This window comes from Bos grunniens, chromosome 8, assembly GCF_055505025.1.
Source record: "Bos grunniens cultivar Pamir isolate PY7600 chromosome 8, Bosgru_T2T1.0, whole genome shotgun sequence".
Taxonomy (NCBI): domain Eukaryota; kingdom Metazoa; phylum Chordata; class Mammalia; order Artiodactyla; family Bovidae; genus Bos; species Bos grunniens.
Genome location: NC_141172.1, coordinates 25445651 through 25469560, shown reverse-complemented (window position 1 = coordinate 25469560; position 23910 = coordinate 25445651). Strand labels below are relative to the sequence as shown.

At 41.7% G+C, this 23910-nt stretch overlaps 1 pseudogene; it reads right to left on the bottom strand.

The window, feature by feature from the left end:
• Positions 1 to 443: 443 nt before the first annotated feature.
• Positions 444 to 23910, bottom strand: part of LOC147366855 (microtubule cross-linking factor 1 pseudogene) — a 38242-nt pseudogene continuing 14775 nt past the window's right edge.

The following is a 23910-nucleotide window of genomic DNA, read 5'->3' as shown; positions in this document are numbered from 1 at the left end:
CGTCACAGGTGTGGCTTTCTTTCCTGGCGGTTCCTCGTGGCGAAGCTCCTCCGAGGAGGTCGGGTCCCTGGAGACAGAGCCGGAGAGGCAGGGGCCCAATAGGACAGAGGGAGACTGCCGGCGTCTCCCACTTGGAGAAGCAGAGTTCTAGGGACGGAGCTAGTGCGGAACAAGGTAGTTCCTCGTTGATTCTCCACGTGGCTGTAGCTGCCGAGACTGGGGGCGGCTGTGGCAGCCTGCCTCCACTTCTCCCTTAAGGCGTGTTCCAGAAGCTTCCTGTGGAGGATCTGGGCGACATTCTCGGTGAGCAGGAGGCAGGGGCCCGGAGGTGTTGGGGAGGGAAGAGCGGTGTAGTGAGGATAAGTCCTGCCTCACGAGTGAGCCCTCTTCCCTCTTCCTCCCTGTGCGTCTCTGAGCCCACCCACCGCGATGGAGCTGGGTGATCAGCTGGGTGACCGCCTGGCTCGGGCCGGGCTCCGCTGTGTGCTCCGATTCGTGGCCCTCACCCGCTTCTGGAAGGTGTCCTGCCCCGCGGGGCTGTGGTAGGTGATGCTGAAGAGGCTGGAGAGATCACCATGGTTGATGGCAGTGTGCACAGGGCTCTCCCGCGTGGAGCGGGTGCAGGCCCAGGCCGGCTTGCCGCACCCGTTCTGGGCCCGCCCGGGAGAGGTCCCGCCAGTGGGCTGGTCTACTCTAGGGAGGTGCTTCCCCTGCAGCTTGGAGACCCGTACTGGGCGAGCGGCGTGTGTTCAGACTAGGCCTGCGCCTTCTCTATGGCTGAGGCCACCTGCCTGTTGCTGAGGCAGCGTGGGAGGCTGGGGGGTGTCGGGGACGCAGGTGTGGCGCCACGCACGCCTTGGCGTGAGACCCGTGTCGGGGCTGCGGGTGACTGCGCCACCCTGCGGGGCTTCGGTCCGCCCGTCAGTGCTGATGGTCTGGACCGTCCTTATCCCTGTCGTCTGGCACCTGTTGGTCTGGCAGGCCGTGTCCTTGATTGGAGGCTCACCGGCGCTCCTGACAGAGAGGACCACCTCCTTCCTGTCTTCACTTGGGTTCTTAGGCTGTGCAGGGGGAGGAGAAGCCGAGGGTGCTGTTGAGGGGCCGGAGCTCACCCTCGGTGTAGTCTCGGGGTGGGGGGGGGGTGTGCCTGGAGGGGGCACAAGGCCATCTGTCAAGCACGTGTTCAGCAGGGCCGCCTAGGTGTCCGCCAGACCCCGGGGGCCCCTCCCTCGCCACCCACAGCCACAGTGCGGTCCAGCCTCCAGAAGGTGGGCGGGCTGTGAACATCCTCACCTCAGCCTGCTCGGCACAGACGAGGCTCCGCAGCGGCTGCTTCTGGCAGTGCTCTGGGCTGGTCCAGGGTGGTGGGCAGAGTGATGCTTGTGGTGAGGTACCATGAAGAGTCGGAGAAAGGCTCCATGCTGGCATCGGGCCTCACTGCACTCCTGTACACCCAGCGGTCTGGGGGGCTACTATCCCAGCTCTTGCTATTGAACTCCTGGGGGGTGATGTCTTCCTTGGTGCTGGTGGCGGGCAGACCTTTCTCTGGCAGGAAGCAAGAGCTGTCCATCAGGCTCTGGAATGCAGACATGGAGGACAGGATACTGGCCCCTTGACAAGTTCCCTTGTGATTTTCTTCCAAGGGAAGCAGCTCCTAAACTCCATCTGGGGCCTGTAGGCCAGAGGGCCTTTGGTAGTTTGATAGGAATTGCACTGAATCTGTCAGTTGCCTTAGGTAGTATAGTCATTTTAACAACATTGATTCTTTCAATCCAAGAATACAGTGTATCTTTCCATCTGTGTCCTCTTCAATTTTTCATCAACATCTTATAGTTTTTGGAATACAGGTCTTTTGCCTCCTTAAGTAGGTTTATTCTTAGGTATTTTATTCTTTTTGATGTGACTTTGGGGAGTATGGACATTTTAATAATATAAATATTCTATCCATGAACACAAGATATCTTTCAACTCATTTGTATCTTCTTCAGTTTCTTTCATCAAGTGGTTTTCATTGTACAGATTTTTTACTTCCTATTTTAAATTAATTACTAAGTATTTTTTGATGCTCTTATGACTAGGGTTGTTTATTTTTCATATGTTAGTATATAGAAATACATCTTATTGCTGTATTTTTTTAAATATTTGACAGTTTACTTAATATGTTAATTTTTCCAACAGTTTTTGGTTGAATCTTTGGAATTTTCTATATATAAGATCACATTAACTTAAAATAATGACAGTTTTACTTCCTTTTTGATGTGAATGCCTTTTATTTAAATGTCTTGCCTATTTGCTCTAGCTGGGTCTTCCAGTACAACGTTGACTAAGATTGGTGAGAGTGGCCATCCTTGTCTTATTTCTTATCTTAGAAGAAAAGCTTTTAAATTTTTGTCACTGAATATAATGTTAAGTGTGGGTTTGTCATATACATGGACTTTGTTCTGTTGCAGTATGTTCCTTCTATACTCAATTTTTTGAGGGTTTTAATCATGAAAGAATGTTGTATTTTGTTAAATGCTTTTTCTACAAAATTGAGATGATCATATGATTTTTATCTTTCATTCTATTAATCATATTTATTGATTTATGTCTGTTGAAACATCCTTATATGCAACTTGCTCATATGGTGTATAATCATTTTAATGTGTTGTTGAATTCAATTTGCTACTGTTTTGTAGCAAATTATTGTACAGATGCATCTGTAGCAAATTATTTTACAGATGCAAAAATATTTGCATCTGTATTCACAGGGATATTGGTCTATAGTTTTCTTTTTTTTTTAAGACACAGCTAAGATTCAAGCAACTTTTATATCCAGGGTCATTGCTCTTTTAACATACTCAATGGCGCCCCACTCCAGTACTCTTGCCTGGAAAATCGCATGGACGGGGGTGCCTGATGGGCTGCAGTCCATGTGGTCGCTAAGAGTCGGACACAACTGAGCGACTTCACTTTGACTTTTCACTTTCATGCATTGGAGAAGGAAATGGCAACCCACTCCAGTGTTCTTGCCTGGAGAATCCCAGGGATGGAGGAGCCTGGTGGGCTGCCGTCTATGGGGTCGCAGAGTTGGACACGACTGAAGCGACTTAGCAGCAGCAGCAGCATTAATTAGTTAATTAATTTTTGGCTGTGCTGGGTCTTTGTTGCCGTGAGGGCTTTTTCTCTAGTTGCAGTGAGCAGAGTCTGCTATCTAGTTGGAAGCGTAGGCTTTGCACTGCAGTGACTTTTCTTGTTGCAGAGCACAGTCTCTAGGGTGCTCAGGCTTCAGAAGTTGCAGTGCATGGGCTCAGTAACTGCGGTTCCTAGCCTCGAGAGCACAGGTTCAATTGTTGTGGAGTAGGAGCTTAGTTGCTCTGGGGCATGTGGCATCTTTCCCACCCAGGGATCGAACCGGTATCTCCTATACTGGCAGGTGCATTCTTTACCATCGAGCCACGGGGAAGCCCCTATAGTTTTCTTTTTTTGGAGTGTCTTTTTCTGGCTTTGGTATCAGGATAATGCTGACCGTAATTGAGAATTCTGAACCTTCAGACTCCTCAGAATTTTCTGCATTGGAAAAAGAGGCCCTGTCCTCCATTGCAGGAATGTAACAGTCTTTCCTTTCCTAGAGACTGTCAAGAGACTTTGCCTAAGACAAGTGCCTCCTAAGATGATGCTTGTCTTCCTCAAGTTTTTACCCTTCAGTTCAGTTCAGTCATTCCATCATGTCTGACTCTTTGTGACCTTATGGACTACAGCATACCAGGCTTCCCTGTCCATCACCAACTCCCAGAGCTTACTCAAACTCATGTCCATCAAGTCGGTGATGCCATCCAACCATCTCATCCTCTGTCGTCCCCTACTCCTCCCGCCTTCAATCTTTCCCAGCATCAGGGTCTTTTCCAGTGAGTCAGTTCTTCACATCAGGTGGCCAAAGTATTGGAGTTTCAGCTTCAGCATCAGTCCTTCCAATGCATATTCAGGACTGATTTCCTTTAGGATTTCCTTGAGTCCAAAGAATCTCAAGAGTCTACTCTAACACCACAGTTTAAAAACATGAATTCTTCGGCGCTCAGCCTTCCTTATGGTCCAACTCTCAAATCCATACATGACTATTGGAAAAACCATAACTTTGACTAGACGGACCTTTGTTGGCAAAGTAAGGTCTCTGCTTTTTAATATGCTGCCTAGGTTGGTCATAACTTTTCTTCCAAGAAGGAAGCATCTTTTAATTTCATGGCTGCAGTCACTATCTGCAGTGATTTTGGAGCCCCCCACAAAATAAAATCTCTCACTGTTTCCATTGTTTCCCCATCTATTTGCCATGAAGTGATGGGACCAGATGTCATGATCTTAGTTTTTTGAATGTTGAGTTTTAAGCCACCTTTTTCACTTACCTCTTTCACTCTCATCAAGAGGCTCTTTAGTTCCTCTTCACTTTCTGCCATAAGGGTGGTATCATCTGCATAGCTGAGGTTATTGATATTTCTCCCAGCAATCTTGATTCCAGCTTGGGCTTCAACCAGCCCAACATTTTGCATGATGTACTCTGCATATAAATTAAATAAGCAGGGTGACAATATATAGCCTTGACATACTCCTTTCCCAATTTGGAACCAGTCCACTGTTCCATATCCGGTTCTGCTTTTATCCTTAGCCCACTGTTCATTTTAGATCGTTATTTCAAGTTGCAGCATGGCTCAGCCATGGAAGCACTGCATAGTTTTCAGAAGTAAAGAGATATTTCACAAAAGAGCTATAGAATAGCTAAAATAATATCAGCAAGAACTTTGAGAACACTCCTGGAAATGGATCTTGAGAGTGCTGAACAGATTATAGGACTGGGTATGAAGTTTGTTGATATGGGACACTCTCCTGTGTCTCATGGTTTAACATCCTGCCAAGGACACCTGAGATTGGTCTTAATATGTTGTCAGAATGACTCCATGAAGTGGGGTTGGTAATGCCATACTGCAAAGTCAGTTTTCCTAGGGGTGAAATAGATGGATAGGTAACCAACTAGGGTATTTCTTGATCTAAATAATCAAATAATTTCATGTCTGGGTAAGGAAAAGATTGATGTCAGCTGCTGTGATTAAAAAAAAAAAACAACACATAATCCCTTAATGTTTTCGAACGCGAACCTGTTCTCAGACCTAAAGGCTTTTGATGGAAGGTTACCTAAGAAAGTAGGGAAAAAAACTAGACCATTCAGATAGGACCTAAATCCAAATCCCTTACGATTGTACCATAGAAGTGACAAATAGATTCAAGGGATTAGCTCTGATAGAGTGCTGTAGAACTATGGACGGAGGTTTGTGACATTGTATGGGTGGCAGTGATCAGGACCATCCCCAAGAAAAAGAAATGCAAACAGGCAAAATGGTTGTCTGAGGAGGCCTTGCAAATAGCTGAGAAAAGAAGAGAAGTGAAAGGCAAAGGAGAAAAGGAAAGATATACCCATTTAAATGCAGAATTCCAAAGAATAGCAAGGCGAGATAAGAAAGCCTTCCTCAGTGATCAGTGCAAAGAAATGGAGGGCAAACAATAGAATGGAAAAGGGTAGAGATCTTTCCAAGAAAATCAGAGATACCAAGGGAACATTTCATGCAAATACGGTCACAATAAAGGACCAAAATGATATGGACCTAACAGAAGCAGAAGATATTAAGAACAGGTGGGAAGAATACACAGAAGAGCTATACAAAAACTATCTCCATGACCCAGATAATCATGGTGTGATCACTTACCTACAGCCAGACATCCTGGAATGTGAAGTCAAGTGGGCCTTAGGAAGCATCACTACGAACAAAGCTAGTAGAGGTGATGGAATTCCAGTTGAGCTATTTCAAATCCTGAAAGATGATGCTTTGAAAGTGCTGCACTCAGTATGCCAGCAAATTTGGAAAACTCAGCAGTGGCCACAGGACTGGAAAAGGTCAGTTTTCATCCCAATCACAAAGAAAGGCAATGCCAAAGAATGCTCAAACTACCACACAATTGCACTCATCTCACATGCTAGCAAAGTAATGCTCAAAATTCTCCAAGCCAGGCTTCAACAGTACATGAACCGTGGACTTCCAGATGTTCAAGCTGGTTTTAGAAAAGACAGAGGAACCAGAGATCAAATTACCAACACTTTTCGGATTATCAAAAAAGCACGAGTTCCAGAAAAACATCTACTTTTGCTTTATTGCTTACGCCAAAGCCTTTGACTGTGTGGATCAAAACAAACTGTGGAAAATTCTTCAAGAGATGGGAATACTAGACCACCTGACCTTCCTCCTGAGAAATCTGTTTGCAGGTCAAGAAGCAACAGTTAGAACTGGACATGGAACAACAGATTGGTTCCAAATCGGCAAAGGAGTACATCAAGGCTGTATATTGTCACCCTGTTTATTTAACTTATATGCAGAATATATCGTGCAAAATGCCAGGATGGATGAAGCACAAGCTGGAATCAAGATTGCCTGGAGAAATATAAATAATCTCAGATGTGCAGACGACACCACCTTTATGGCAGAAAGCGAAGAAGAACTAAAGAGTTTCTTGAAGAAAGTGAAAGAGGAGAGTGAAAAAGTTGGCTTAAAACTCAGCATTCAGAAAACTAAGATCATGGCATCCGGTCCCATCAGTTCATGGCAAATAGATGGGGAAACAATGGAAACAGTGAGAGACTTTATTTTGGGGGGCTCTAAAATCACTGCAGAAGGTAACTGCAGCCATGAAATTAAAAGAGGCTTACTCCTTGGAAGAAAAGCTATGACCAACCTAGATAGCATATTAACAAGCAGAGATGCGGGGAGAACAAGATGACAGAGGAGTAGGTGGATGTGGAGTACACCTCTCTCCATGGATACATTAGGATACACCTTCAGACACAGAAGTGCATGTAGAACAACCAGCTGAGAATGGACAGGAGTACCTGACCAGTGGAAAAGAGTATATAGAACCACGCAAAACTTGGTAGGAGAAAAGAACTAGAGGAGAAAACAGGAGAGTTCGTAAGACTGGACCTGCCCTTGGTGGGTGGGGGAACTGAAGCAGGGGTCCAATCCCCACATTGGGGCAATTGTCTGAGTCAGAGGAGAAACATTTAAGGGTGAGAGTGAAACAGCTGATCTGTGGCAGCCTAAATGGAATGAGAATCAGACAGTCCTTACCACAGCCCTACATACCCCCAGGCAGAAACACAGGTCTCCTGGAAGGGGCAGAGGCTGGGAGCTGGAGTTTAGGGATCGTGGAGCAATCCCAAGGTGAGGGCTGATGTTGAGTGTGGAGAGATGGGTCCAGGGGATATGAGGGAGGAGATCGTGGTGGGAAATGCCTGTGGAGGAAAGCCAAGAAGCCATGGAAGCAAGGCGATACTGCTGAGTCCTCCATAGTGGGTGGAGCCATCACCATAGCCTCTCTCTCTCCAGACACCAGCATTGGCAGCTGAACAATAGAGAGGCTGGCCCATCAAATGCCTGACACACTGAACTACAGAGTAGGGCCCCACCCAGGGTGACTCTTTAAGTGCCTGATGCACCGATCTACAGAGTAGTACCCCAGCCAGGGGGCCCCTCTATGTGCCTGATGCGTGGAACAAAGAAGGATCCCAGGCAAGGGAGCCCTCTAAGGGCCTGAATGGGCGGAGCTATGGAGAAAGACTGGCCAAAGAGGCCTTCTGATCGCCAGCTACAAGACGCTCAGAAAAAGGCTCTGATAGGTCCGTAACTCCTGCAGCAGAGGCAGTCTGTGTCCCTGCACACTTAATGCTGCCAGGGTCCCCACAAGCCAAGCAGCAGCACCACCTTCATGCTCAGCTCTCACTGGGGCAGAGCTGCCACAGGCCAGAAAAGTCTTGTGTTTATGCATGCAGGGTTGCTTCGGTCGTGTCCAACTCTTTGTGACACTGTAGACTGTGGCCTGCCAGGTTTTTCTGTCAGGGATGGGGCGGTTCTCCAGGCAAGAATACTGGAGCGTATCGGCCAATACTGGTTGCCATACCCTTCTGAAGCACTATATTTCCTGCTGCCCTAGCCACCAACCCCACTGAGTACCTGGTGCTGCCAGAACCCCTGGGACCCAAACAGCTGCATTACCTCCATACCTGGCCTTCACAGGGGTAAACCCAAGCCCTTCAGGGCAGCCTCAGGAGCTAAACTCCAGTGAATGACCAACATGCAGAGGTGGAAATAAAACCACAATTGAAACCCAGGGGCAGCGTGGCTAAGGAAGAAGACCCAAAGGCTTCCGACCAGCTCTACAAGCTGCAGATTAAATCCACATGATCAGCTAGGCAGATGCTGTGTCTATGGAATATATAAAAGGACATTGAGAGCTCCCACAAAAGAAAACACACTAGCTCTGATAGCTGTGGACATTAGAGGCAAGAACACAAAGCAGTAGGGCCAGATTAGAATCTGAGCTGCCCCCACAGCAGGTCCAGAGATCAGCAGTGTTGGAGGGCATCCTAGGGAAGTAAGGTGGACTGTAATTCCCAGTGCTGAAAAGGACTCTGTGACTCAAGAAGAACATTTATTATTCTTATTTTTTGACTTGTTCTGTAGATTCTTTTGGATTTTTTCTTTTTTCCCTCCCCCCACCCTCCCTCCCATGTTGTAGTTGTTGATTTTATTGGCACTAAGAAATCCAATTAAGCTTTTGAGCTTTTTTTTTTTTTTCTTTTTCCTCAGTCACATTTTTTATTGTTGTCATAAACCTCTGCCTCTATGTTGGGCTTTTGCAGTTCTGTGGAGTTTTCCTCTCTCTCTCTCTTTTTTTTTTTTTTGTTTCTCTTTAAATTTTTTTAAACCTATTATTATTTTTTCTACATTTATTCCTTTCTTTGCTTTTCCTACTGTTCTTTTCCCCTTGCAGTTAATCTTTAACCTATATGAATCTTTTTTATCTACCTCCATTTAACTTTGCATATCTATTCTTCTTTCTTTTCTTTCTCTCCTTTCCTTTCAACATATTTGGCACCTTGCTTTAGTTTTGTTTTCCAGTTTGTGCTTTAATTAGTTTTGTTCTGGCCGATATAAGTTTTGGTTTCCTTTGTTTGCCAGATCAATCTATTGTACTTAATTTTTGTTGGACTCTTGATTTTGCTTATGGGTGTATAAGTACATTGGAAGGACTGATGTTGAAGCTGAAACTCCAATGCTTTACCACCTGACGTGAAGAGCTGGCTCATTTGAAAAGACCCTGATGCTGGGAAAGATTGAAGGCAGGAGGAGAAGTGGACGAGAGGATGAGATGGTTGGATGGCATCACCGACTCAGTGGACATGAGTTTGAGTAAACTCCATGAGTTGGTGACAGACAGGGAGGTCTGGCGTGCTGCAGTCCATGGGGTTGCAAAGAGTCAGACATGACTGAGCGACTGAACTGAACTGAACTGAGTCTACGGCCATACCACCCTGAACGCACCTAATCTCATCTGAACTGAACTGTATATGTATATGTGTATATTCAGTCACACTTTCTATTGTTGTTATAAACCTCTGCCTCTACATTGTGCTTTTGCCATTCTGTGGTTTTCCTTTTTTTTCCCTTTTTTCTTTCTTCTGTTTTTTTTTTCCTCTTTTTTATAATTTTAACTTTTTAAACCTATTATATTTTTTCTGCATTTATTCCTTTGTTTGCCTTCCCTACTGTTCTTTTCTCCTTGCAGTTAATCTTTAAGGTATATAAATCTTCATCTACTTCTATTTAACTTTGCATATCTATTCTTTCTTTCTTTTCTTTCTTTCTTTTCCTCTCAACTTATTTGTTAGTTGTGTCTTCATTGCTTTATTCCCCACTTGGCACCTTGCTTAAGTTTTTTTTTTTTTTTCCACTTTGTGCTTAAGTTAGTTTTGTTCTTAACTGGTAAATGTAATTTTTTATTTCCTTTGTTAGCCAGATCAATCTACTGTATTTTATTTTTGTTGGACTGTTTTCACTTTACTCATGGTTGTATATGTATATGTGTATATTCCATTATTTTAATTATTATTTTCCTGACTTTCTGGGATTCATCATTGGTTTCTCATTTTGGCTATTTGTTTTACTCTCCCTTAATGCCATAACAAACCACTTGTGGAATCTTCATTCATGAACAGAGATCAAGCCCTGAGCCTTTTGTGTGGGTGAACTGACTCCAAGACCCTAGACTGCCAGAGAACTAACCCTAGGGAATATCAAATAGTGAGAACTCACACAAAGAAAACCACTTGAATTCAAGACCTGGCATCACCCAACCACCAGTAGCACCCCGTGCAGGACACCTCATCTAAAGAACAAACAAAACAAAAATACAAACCCAGTCATCAGCAGACAGGAGTACCTCCTCACTCAGCCTTGCCCATCAGAAGAAAAACAAACAAACAAACAAAAACTCAGCACAAATCTCACCCTATACGAAGCTCACACAAACCACTGGACCATTCTTAGGAGGGCAGAAACCAAAAGGAAGAAAGAATTCAACCTTCTTCAAGGAAAGAATTCAGCTTTCCTTGAAGCCTGGGAAAAGGAGACCTCAAACACAATAACTCCCACCCCACCCCCAAATGAAAAGATGGAGAAAATTTCATAAATATTTCTATGTCTCTTTCCAGTATTTTATTATGCACATAAATTGAGTTATTCAAAAATATTTATTGAGTACCTTCTATACTCCAAGCATTGGTTTTAGGTGTAGTAATGAACAAAACAGGATCCCCCCACCCCACAAAAAAAATCCCTGCCCCCAAGAAGCTTACATTCTAGTAGAAGTTTATTAATGAATGAATAGTATTTTAAATATAATCTTTAGTAAAGACACTTTAAAAAGCATCCTGCTTGTTTGCCCCAACTTGACATACTAACAGAACAACCATCCCTGGAATGACTTTGTGTTAATGGCCCCAGGCCAGCGTCTGAAGCTTCTTGTTTTCCTTACTAACTGTTCCCAATCTTCTCTTTAATCCTGCAATCTAGAAATTTGTGAGGAGTTGGTTATGAAGCTCAGCAGCTTATGGTTTCCAGCATGCAGCATTTCCCTCGCTTTGAAAATTGGGACAAATGTGCTTATTGCCAGTCACTTGGCACCTCTTCCTTTAGACTATTTCTCTAAGATTACAGCTTGTAGTTTCCCTAACCCCTTCTGTCTGGGAGGCAATTTTTCTAGGCTTGAAGACTTGAACTCTTTTACTGCCTCCTTGCCCATTGTAGGTTTCAGGCTGTTTCTACTTGAGTTCATCCTACCCTTCCCAGATCTAGATTAGTCTCTGTGGAAGAAGAGAAGGTGGAAATAAAAGGAACTGAGAGGTTCTGCTCTCTCTCTGCTGTCAATTGACACGATGTCACTTGCTCCTCTTCTCCTTTTCTTCCTACACTGAATTTGAAGATAAAAGATTATGGAGGAGACCCAAGGAAAAGCTTTTTAATTTTCATTAGTCTCAAATGAAACACAGAAGTCCAAATAAATGAAGAGGAAATAGGAAAATTACCTGAAAAAGAATTCAGAATAATGATAGTAAAGATGATCAAAAACCTTGAAAACAAAATGGAGAAAATGCAAGAATCAATTAACAAAGATCTAAAAGAATTAAAGAATAAACATACAGAGACAAACAACACAATTACTGAAAATAAAAATACTCAAGAAGAATTCAATAGCAGAATATCTGAAGCAGAAGAACAAATCAGTGAGCTGGAAGATAAAATGGTGGAAATAACTCCCAAAGAGCAGAATAAAGTAAAAAGAATGAAAAGAGCTGAGAACAGTGTCAGAGACCGCTGGGACCATATCAAATGCACCAACATTCGAATTATAGGGGTCCCAGAAGAGGAAGAGGAAAAGAAAGGGTATGAGAAAAAATTTTGAAGAGATTATATTTGAAAATTTCCCCCAAATGGAAAAAGAAATAGCCAATCAAGTCCAAGAGGCACAAAGAGTCTCATACAGGATAAACCCAAAGAGAAACACACCAAGACACATACTAATCAAACTAAGAGAGACTAAACACAAAAAAAGAATATTAAAAGCTGCAAAGGAGAAGCAACAAGTAATGTACAAGGGAAACCCCATATGCTTAAGAGCCAATCTTTCAGCAGAAACTCTGCAGGCCAGAAGGGAATGGCAGGATATATTTAAAATACTGAAAGGGGAAAATCTACAACCGAGATTACTGTATCTATCAAGGATCTCATTCAAAATTGATGGAGAAATAAAAAGCTTTTCACACAAGCAAAAGTTAAGAGAATTCAGTACAAGCAAACCAGCTTTACAACAAATGTTAAACTGACATGTATAGTCGAGAAATATGACAGAAGAAAAAAGATGTACAAAATCAACCCCAAACAATTAGAAAATGGCAATAGGAACATATATACAATAATTACTTTAAAGGTAAATGGATTAAGTGTTCCAACCAAAAGACACAGACTAGATGAATGGATACAAAAACCAGACCCATATATATGCTGTCTACAAGAAACCCACTTCAGATCTCAAGATACATATAGACTGAAAATGAGAGGATGGAAACATATATTCAATGCAAATGGGAAGCAAAAGAAAGCTGGAATAGCAACTTTCATGTCAGACAAAATAGACCCTAAAATAAAGAAGATTACAAGAGATAAGGAAGGACATTACATAATGATCAAGGGATCAATCCAAGAGGAAGATATAACAATTGTAAATATCTATACACCAAACATAGGAGCACCTCAATACATAAGACAAACACTAGCAGACATAAAAGGAGAAATTCACAGTAACACAATAAGAGTAGGAGACTTTAACACCCCCACTCACACCAATGGACAGATCATCAAAACAGAAAATTAATAATGAAACACAAGTCTTAAATGATACATTAGATTAGATGTATCTCATTGATATCTTCAGGACGTTCCATCCAAATGCAGAAGAATACACCTTCTTTTCAAGTGCACATGGAACATTCTCCAGGGTAGAGCACATCTTGGGTCACAAATCAAACCCCATTAAATTTAAGAAAATTGAAATCATGTCAAGCATCTTCTCCAACCACAGTGCTAGATATCAATTACATGAAAAAAACTGTAAGAAACACAAACACGGAAATTAAACAACACATTTCAAAATAAACAGGCTACTGAAGAAATCAAAGGGAAATCAAAAAATTGCTAGAAACAAATGACAATCAGAACATACAACTCAAAACCTATGGGATGCAGCAAAAGCAGTTCTAAGAGGGAAATTTATAGCAATACAATCCTACCTCAAGAAACAAGAAAAACATCGAGCAGACAACCTAACTTTATACCTAAAGCAACTGGAAAAAGAAGAAGGAAAAAAAACAAAATTAGTAGAAGGAAAGAAGTCATAAAGATCTGAGCAGAAATAAATGAAAAAGAAATGAAAGAAGCAATAGTAAAGATTAATAAAACTAAAAGCTGGTTCTTTGAGAAGATAAACAAAATTAGCCAGACTAACCCTTAGCTAGGCTCATCAAGAAAAAAAGAATCAAACCAACAAAATTAGAAATGAAAAAGGAGAGGTTACAACAGACAATGCAGAAATACAAAAGTTTATAAGAGAATATTATGAACAACTATATGGCAATAAAATAGATAACCTGGAAGAAATGGACAGATTCTTAGAAAAGTTCAATCTTCCAAAACTGAACCAGGAAGAAATAGAAATTATGAACAACCCAATTACAAGCACTGAAATTGAAGCTGTGATCAAAAATCTCCCAAAAAACAAAAGCCCAGGACCAGATGGCTTCACAGGAGAATTCTATCAAACATTTAGAGAAGAGCTAATGCCTACCCTTCTAAAACTCTTTCAAAAAATTGCAAAGGAAGAAACATTTCCAAATTCATTCTACAAGGCCACCATCACCCTGATACCAAAACCAGATGAAGATAACACACAAAAAAGAAAACTACAGGCCAATATCACTGATGAACACAGATGCAAAAATCCTCAACAAAATTTTAACAAACAATTCAACAACACATCTAAAAGCTCATATACCATGATCAAGTTAGGTTTATTCCAGGGATGCAAGGATTCTTTAATATACAGAAATCAGTCAATGTGATACACCATATTGAGAAATTGAAAGATAAAAACCATATGATCATCTCAATAGATGCAGAAAAAGCCTTTGACAGAATTTGGCACCTATTTATGATTAAAACTTTTCAAAAACTGGGCGTAGAAGGAACCTACCTCAACATAGTAAAGGCCATATATGATAAGCCTACAGCAAACATTATTCTCAATGGTGAGAAACGGATAACATTCCCCCTAAGATCAGGAACAAGACAAGGGTGTCCACTTTCACCACCATTATTCAACATAGTTCTGAAGGTCCTAGCTACAGCAACCAGAAAAGAAAAAGAAATAAAAGGAATCCAGATTGGAAAAGAAGAAGTAAAGCTCTCATTGTTTGCAGATGACATGATATTGTAGTTAGAAAACCCTAAAGATAGTATCAGAAAATTACTAGAGCTAATCAGTGAATTTAGCAAAGTTGCAGGATACAAAATCAATACACAGAAATCACTTGCATTTCTATATACTAACAATGAAAAATCAGAAAGAGAAATTAAGGAATCAATCTCATTCACCATTGCAACAAAAGGAGTTAAATATCTAGGAATAAAATTACCTAAGGAGATGAAAGAACTGTACACAGAAAATTATAAGACACCAATGAAAGAAACCAAAGATGACATAAACAGATGGAGAGATATTCCATGTTCCTGGGTAGGAAGAATCAGTATTGTGAAAATGACTATACTACCAAATGCAATCTACAGATTCAATGCAATCCCTATTAAATTACCAATGGCATTTTTCACAGAACTAGAAAAAAAAATTGACAATTCATATGGAAACACATAAGACCCCAAATAGCCAAAGCAGTCTTGAGAAAGAAGAATGGAGCTGGAGGAATCAATCTTCCAGACTTCAGGTTATACTACAAAGCTACACTCATCAAGACTATATGGTACTGGCACAAAAATAGAAATATAGACCAATGGTACAAGATAGAAAGCCCAGAAATAAACCCATGCACCTATGGGTACCTTATTTTTTACAAAAGAGACAAGAATATACAATGGGGCAAAGACAGCCTCTTCAGTAAATCGTGCTGGGAAAACTGGACAGCTACATGTAAAAGAAAGAAATTAGAAACTTCCTAACACCATATACAAAGATAAACTCAAAATGGACTAAAGACCTAAATGTAAGACCAGAAACTATAAAACTCTTAGCAGAAAACATAGGCAGAACACTCTATGACATAAATCAAAGCAAGATCCTCTATGACCCACCTCCTAGAGTAATGGAAATAAAAACAAAGTAAACAAGTGGGATCTGATTAAACTTAAAAGCTTTCACACATCAAATGAAACTATAAGCAAGGTGAAAAGAAAACCCTCAGAATGGGAGAATATAATAGCAAATGAAACAACTGACAAAGGATTAATTTCCAAAATATACAAGCAGCTCATACAACTCAATGCCAGAAAAACAAACAACCCAATCAAAGAGTAGGAAAAGACCTAAACAGACATTTCTCCAAAGAAGACATACAGATGGCTAACAAACACATGAAAAGATGCTCAACATCACTCATTATTCAGTTCATTTCAGTTCAGTCGCTCAGTCGTGTCCGACTCTTTGCGATCCCATGAATTGCAGCACGCCAGGCATTGCTCATTATTAGAGAAATGCAAATCAAAACTACAATGAGACATCACCTCATACCAGTCAAAATGGCCATCCTCAAAAAGTCTACAAACAATAAATGCTGGAGAGGGTGTGGAGAAAAGGGAACACTCTTACACTGTTGGTGGGAATGTAAATTGATACAGCCACTACGGAAGACGGTATGGAGATTCCTTAAAAAACTAGGAAGAAAACCACCATATGACCCAGGAATCCCACTCCTAGGCATACACCCTGAGGAAACCAAAATTGAAAGAGATACATGTATCCCATTGTTCATTGCAGCACTATTTACCATAACTAGAACATGGAAGCAACCTAGATGTCCATCGACAGATGAATGGATAAAGAAGTTGTGATATATATATACACAATGGACTATTATTCAGCCATAAAATGGAACACATTTGAGTCAGTTCTAATGAGGTAAATAAATCTAGAACCTATTATGCAGAGTAAAGTGAGTTAGAGAGAGAAAGATAAATACCATATTCTAACACATATATACGGAATCTAGAAAAATGGTTCTGAAGAATTTATTTACAGGACAATAATGGAGAAACAGACATAAAGAATAGACTTATGGACATGGGGAATGGGGAGGAGAGGGTGAGATGTATGGAAAGAGTAACATGGAAACTTACATTACCATATGTAAAATATATAGCCAACGGGAATTTGCTCTATGGTTCAGAGCAAAGGGGCTCAGTATCAACCTAGAGGGGTGGGAGGGGGAGGGAGTTTCAAAAGGAGGGGATATATGTATACCCATGGCTGATTCATGACAGAAAACAGCAAAATTCTGTAAAGCAATTATCCTTCAATAAAAAATAAATAAATTAAAAAAAAAAAAAAAAAAACAGAGACATTACTTTCCCAACAGTGATCTGTCTAGTCAAAGCTATGGTTTTTCCAGTAGTCATGTATGGATGTGAGAGTTTGACTATAAAGAAAGCTGAGCACTGAAGAACTGATGCTTTTGAACTGTGGTGTTGAAGAAGACTCTTGAGAATCCCTTGGACAGCAAGGAGATCCAACCAGTCCATCCTAAAGAAAATCAGTCCTGAATATGCATTGGAAGGACTGATGCTGAAGCTGAAACTCCAATACTTTGGCCACCTGATGCAAAGAACTGACTCATTGGAAAAGACCCTAATTCTTGGAAAGATTGAAGACGGGAGGAGAAGGGTTCGACAGAGGATGAGATGATTGGATAGCATCACTGACTCTATGGACATGACTTTGAGTAAGCTCTGGGAGTTGGTGATGGATAGGATAGCTGTGAAAAGAAAAGAAATGAAAAGCAAAGGAGAAAAGGACAGATATACCAATTTGAATGCAGAGTTCCAAAGAATATCAAGGAGAGATAAGAAAGCCTTCTGCAAAGAAATAGAGCAAAACAATAGAATGGGAAAGACTAGAGTTCTCTTCAAGAAAATTAGAGATACCAAGGGAATATTTCATGCAAAGATGGGCTCAATAAAGGACAGAAATTGTATGGACCTAACAGAAGCAGAAGATATTAAGAAGAGGTGGCAAGAATACACAGAAGAACTATACAAAAAAAGATCTTCAAGACCCAGGTAATCACAAAGGTGTGATCACTCACACTCACCTAGAGCCGGACATCCTGGAATGTGAAGTCAAGTGGGCCTTAGGAAGTATCACTACAAACAAAGCTAGTGGAGGTGATGGAATTCCAGTTGAGCTATTTCAAATCCTGAAAGATGATGCTGTGAAAGTGCTGTACTCAATATGTCAGCAAATTTGGAAAACTCAGCAGTGGCCACAGGACTGGAAAAGGTCAGTTTTCATTCCAATCCCTTAGAAAGGTAATGTCAAAGGATGTTAAAACTACCGCTCAATTGTACTCATCTCACACACTAGTAATGTTCAAAATTCTCCAAACCAGGCTTCAGCAATATGTGAACTGTGAACTTCCAGTTGTTCAAGCTGGTTTTAGAAAAGGCAGAGGAACCAGAGATCAAATTGCCAACACCTGCTGGATCATCAAAAAAGCAAGAGAGTTCCAGAAAAACATCTACTCCTGCTTTATTGACTATGCCAAAGCCTTTGACTGTGTGGATCACAATAAACTGTGGAAAATTCTCAAAGAGATTGGAATACCAGACCACCTGACCTGCCTCTTGAGAGACCTGTATGCAGATCAGGAAGCAACAGTTAGACCTGGACATGGAACAACAGACTGGTTCCAAATAGGAAAAGGAGTACGTCAAGGCTGTATATTGTCACCCTGCTTATTTAACTTATATGCAGAGTACATCATGAAAATTGCTGGGCTGGAGGAAGCACAAGCTGGAATCAAGATTGCCAGGAGAAATATCAATAACCTCAGATATGCAGATGACACCACCCTTATGGCAGAAAGTGAAGAGGAACTCAAAAGCCTCTTGATGAAAGTGAAAGAGGAGAGGGAAGAAGTTTGCTTAAAGCTCAACATTCAGAAAACCAAGATTATGGCATCCGGTCCCATCACTTCATGGAAAATAGATGGGAAAACAGTGGAAACAGTGTCAGACTTTATTTTTCTGGGCTCCAAAATCACTGCGGATGGTGATCATAGCCATGAAATTAAAAGATGCTTGCTCCTCGGAAGGAAAGTTATGACTAACCTAGATAATATATTAAAAAGCAGAGACATTACTTTGCCAACAAAAGTCCATCTAGTCAAGGCTATGGTTTTCCCAGTAGTCATGTATGGATGTCAGAGTTGGACTATAAAGAAAGCTGAGCGCCAAAGGATTGATGCTTTTGAACTGTGGTGTTGGAGAAGACTCTTTAGAGTCCCTTGGACTGCAAGGAGATCCAACCAGTCCATCCTAAAGGAAATCAGTCCTGGGTGTTCATTGGAGGGACTGATGTTGAAGCTGAAACTCCAATACTTTGGTCACCTGATGCGATGAGCTGACTCATTTGAAAATACCCTGATGCCAGGAAAGATTGGGGGCAGGAGGAGAAGGGGATGACAGAGGATGAGATGGTTGGATGGCATCACCAACACAATGGACATGAGTTTGGGTGGACTCTGGGAGTTGGTGATGGACAGGGAAGCCTGGCATGCTGCAGTTCAAGGGGTCACAAAAAGTTGGACACAACTGAGCCGCTGAACTGAACTGAACTGAATGGAATCCTGGCGTGCTGCAGTCCACGGGGTCGCAAAGAGTCAGACGTGACTGAGGGACTGAACTGACTGACTGCCTTGAGAAAGTCCTCTGCAACACCTTAGATATATGGTAGTTATTTCCCACTTCTTCCGCCAAAGGATCATACAGTTGCAGAGTCATTTCATACTGTGAAAAAGGGAATACAGTACTCTTTTTTTTTTGGATACAGCATCTGAACTGACACTGGTACCCAGGACCTGAAACATTATCATGACCCCCAGTTAAAGTGCATCATACAGAGATCAGATCAGTGGAGTTCTGGTCCAAGAGTACACCACATTGGTTCGGTGGATCCAAGCATGTACTATATGGTCATTTTCCTAGTCCCACTGGGAGCATCCTCAAAATGGATGTAATTTTCAGTTTGACAGAATCATTATCTTGGTGTCCTGACCTGTTGTGAGAGTCATAACTGTAGGAATGACCAAATGGAAATCTCGGAAGCTGCCTTCTGCCTGAGCCAAGATAGTGAATCAAAAACAATACTGCATCTTGAATATAATGGCAGAAATTAAGCCAATACCAAAAACTTAAAGGTGCCAAGATGGTGGTCATCCATTACTCCAATCATTTTAGCTGTCTAGACCTTGCAGAAATTATAACAGTTGATGGTGATCTACCCAACTCAACTAAGTGGAAGCTCCAATTACAGTTTCCATACTGGGCTGGTCTCTTTAACAGGCTAATCAACAGTGCCTCAGGTCAGTGATATGCAGCTCTTGATATGATAAAAAAAATCAAGATAAAAGAATAAAAAATGATTCTTTTCAATCCCATCAGGAAAGATCAAAGCAGGATGCAAGTGAACGTTTACCTGAAACAGACAGAAAACACATTCATGCTTTTGTGCCAGGGCTGTATTAATTCTCCCACTATTTGTCTAAAGGGATTCTTTTTTTTTAAAGAAATATTTGTTTTTATTTTATATTTTTGGCTGTGCTGGGTCTTTGTTCCTCCATGCAGGCTTTCTCCAGTGCATGATCTTCTCACTGAGATGGCTTCTCTTATTGTGGAGCACTGGCTCTAGGGCACTCAGGCTTCAGCAGTTCTGGTGCCTGGGCTTAGTTGCCCTGCAGCACGTGGGATCTTCCTGGACCAGGGATCGAACCCATGTCACCTGCATTAACACGTAGATTCTTAACCACTAGACCAGCAGGAAAGTCCCCAAAGAGATCTTGATTGTACATTGTGCAGAAGAGAGCCTGGTCTGCTATATTAATAATATTATGGTAATTGGACCAGATGAGCAAGAAGTGGCAAGTACTCTGGAGGATATGGCCAGACCCGTACTCCAGAGAATAGATAACAGCCCTACAAAGACTCAAGGGCCTGTCCTATCTGAAAATTTCAGAAATCTAACGGTTTGAAGCATTCCAGAATATCCCCTCAAAAAAGTAAGATAAGTTCTTGTACCTCTTCCCCTGGAGAAAAAAACACAGCACTGGGTAGGCTGCTTCAGACTTTGGAGGTAGCCTATGTTTCACTTACGAATACTTTCTGACCTATGTATATAGCTCAGATGGTAAAGAATCTGCCTGCCATGCAGGAGACCTGGATTCGATCCCTGGGTCAAGAAGATCCCCTGGAGAAGGAAACGGCAACCCATTCCAGTATTCTTGCCTGGAGAATCCCCATGGACAGAGGAGCCTGGGGTCGCCTACAGTCCATGGGGTTGCCAAGTGTCAGACATGACTAAGTGACTAACACACACACATACACATTGGTGCCTCAGAAGGCCTGGTATAAGAGAGAGCTCTGCAACCAATTCAAACTGGTATAAGCAACACTCCCACTTGAACCCAGCATACCCCATGGTGCTGAGGGTCTCCTCAGTAAATAAGAATGCCGTGAGGGTTTTGTGAAAAGCCTCAATGGGACAGTCACATTGCAGACCTCTAGGTTTCTGGAGAAAGATCACACTGTCTGCAAAAAGCATCTCCAGGCAGACTACTGTTTGAACATTGCACATCAAGGGGCTGTGTGACCAGAACAGAGCTGTCCACTACAATCTGTTGTCACACCCACCAAGTTGTATGTCAGGGCAGTATCCTATTTTACAATAGAGTCGCATCTAGTGAGGCAAATCCATCAGTTTACCTGGGCAATTTGATTGTCTTCTAGGTGTCACAAAGAAGAAACTGCCAAGGGAATTTTACAAACTGTGGTCTCAGAATTAGTTTAATAAAGACAATTGTTTGATAAATAGTATGCAAATTATTCCTTAAAATCAGTTTGTCCATTTTCTGTTGTGTTTGTCTTTCTCTGAAACATCTTTCCTAGCTATAATTATCTACTTTACAATATCCTCCTGTATTCAGTCTAGTATTGCTTCTGTAGTTTCATTCTTTACATGTTGATTTTAATCCATCTTGATTTGGTTTCTCTACATTCTTGATAGCATTTAATGTTGTTACCATTTTATTTTAGTAATTCTGATAGGTGTGTAGTAATATCTCATTGTGGTTAAATCTGTATTTTTCTGATGACTGATGATGTGAAACGACTATTATGACTCTATTTGCCATCTGCATATTCTCTCCAGTGAAATACCTCTTCATGAATTTTGTGCATTTTCTAATTGGATTGTTTGGGGAGTTTTGTTTGTTTGTTTCTTCCATGCTAATCAGTGTGAGAGGTCTTTATATGTTGTGAATGTGGGTGTGCACTCAGTTGTGTCCAACTCTTTCCAACCCCCCGGACTGTAGCTCACCAGGCTCCTCTATCCTTGGGATTTTCTAGGCAAGAATACTGAAGTGGGTTGCCATTTCCTACTCCAGGGGATCTTCCTGACCCAGGGATCGAACCCACATCTCTTACATCCCCTGCATTGGCAGACGGTTTCTTTACCACTAGCGCCACCTGGTAAGCCCAGTGTTAAATGTGTGTTTGTAAATATTTTCTCCAAGTCTGTACATTGTCTTTTCATCCTCTCCACATGGGCTTTTGCAGAGCAAAAGTTGTTTCAAAAAGTCCAGTTTGTCAAACCTTTTTGTTTATGGATCATACTGTTGATGCTAATTCTAAGAACTCTATATAGCTCTAGGTCCCAAGCATTTTCTCCTATTTGAAAAAACTTTCATGGATTTATATTTTATTTTTTAAATTGGTGACTTGAAAAACAATTAATTCTTACATAAGTTATGAGGGTTAGGTCAAGGCTCATTTTTTTCTTTTCTTTATGACCTGGAAATATCCAGTTGCTCCATACCGTTTATTGAAAACACAGTCCTTTATTGAGTTATTTCTGTATTTTTGTCAAAATTTACCTGAGACGTTTGTGTCAGTCTACTTCTGTATTGTCTATTCTGTTTCACTGATCCATGTATCTTTTCCTCCGTCAGTGCCACACCATATGATCAGTGGAGCGATAAATTAAGCATCAGTGGGGGCTTCCCCTGGTGGCTCAGTGGTAAAGAATCCACTTGCAAAGCAGGAGCCTCAGGAGACACGGGTTTGATCCCTGGGTCGGGACGATCCTCTGATAGAGGGCATGGCAACCTACTCCAGTACTCTTGCTTGGAGAATCCCATGGACAGAGGAGCCTGGCAGGCTACAGTCCATGGGGCACACAGAGTCAGACATGACTGAAGTGACTTAGCAAGCAAGCATGTTTAAAATAACAGCCAAAATACTTCCTACAGCCTTTAAGCACTGTCTGATCTGATCCCCTATGACCTCTCACACTTCATTTCTTTCCTCTGCTATTTTGCTCCCTCCACTCTGCCATGCTGTCCCCATCAAACACATTCACCTATGGCACGTTTCTTCTGCACATGCCTGCACTACCCTTTATGGGCCTGCATGCTCAGGACTTTTACATTTGCTATTCTCTGTCTGGAACTCTCCTTCCTTGGTAGTCACATGGTTTTTCCCTCCCTTCGTTCAAAGCCTTTAACTCAAACTCACCTCCATAAGAAGGCTTCTCCCAGCTACCTTACCCACAATTACATCCTCCACTCTGTCAATCTCCATCATCTTACTATGTCCTGTCTTCCTTCGTTGTGTTTTTGTATTATTTATATCTATCATCCATTTCTATTGTGGATTAGAAGCCCTAAAAAATTGGTAGAAATTAGTCTAGATTTCTTTGTTTGTTGTATTATTATAACTGTAACTCTAGTGCCTAGAACAGTGCCTGGCACATAGTAGGGACTAAAAAGTTTGCACCAACTAAAGGAATCTTTCTGTCTCAATCACAGACCTAGAATGTAGTGGGCACTGCAAAAAAAAAAAAAAGTTACATAGACAGGTATGGAATCAAAGGGTATAAATTCAAGTTCTAATGATTAAAAAACCAGATATGTTGGACTCCTAACCCCAAGTACCTGTGAATATGACCTTATTTGGAAGTAGGGCTTTGCAGATGTATCAAATTAAGATGGTATGTTAACTGAACCATAGTATGTTCAGTTCAGTTCAGTTCAGTTCAGTCACTCAGTTGTGTCCAACTCTTTGTGATCCCATGAATCACAGCATGCCAGGCCTCCCCATCCATCACCAACTCCCGGAGTTCACTAAGACTCACGTCCATTGAGTCATGATGCCATCCAGCCATCTCATCCTCTGTCCTCCCCTTCTCCTCCTGCCCCCAATCCCTCCCAGCATCAGAGTCTTTCCCAATGAATCAATTCTTCACATGAGGTGGCCAAAGTACGGGAGTTTCAGCTTTAGCATCATTCCTTCCAAAGAAATCCCAGGGCTGATCTCCTTTAGAATGGACTGGTTGGATCTCCTTGCAGTCCAAGGGACTCTCAAGAGTCTTCTCCAACACCACAGTTCAAAAGCATCAGTTCTTCAGTGCTCAGCTTTCTTTATAGTCCAACTCTCACATCCATACATGACTACTGGAAAAACCATAGCCTTGACTAGATGGACCTCTGTTGGCAAAGTAATGTCTCTGCTTTTGAATATACTATCTAGGTTGGTCATAACTTTCCTTCCAAGGAGCAAGTGTCTTTTAATTTCATGGCTGCAGTCACCATCTGCAGTGATTTTGGAGCCCCCCCCCCCCAAAAAAAAAGTCTGACACTGTTTCCACTGTTTCCCCATCTATTTC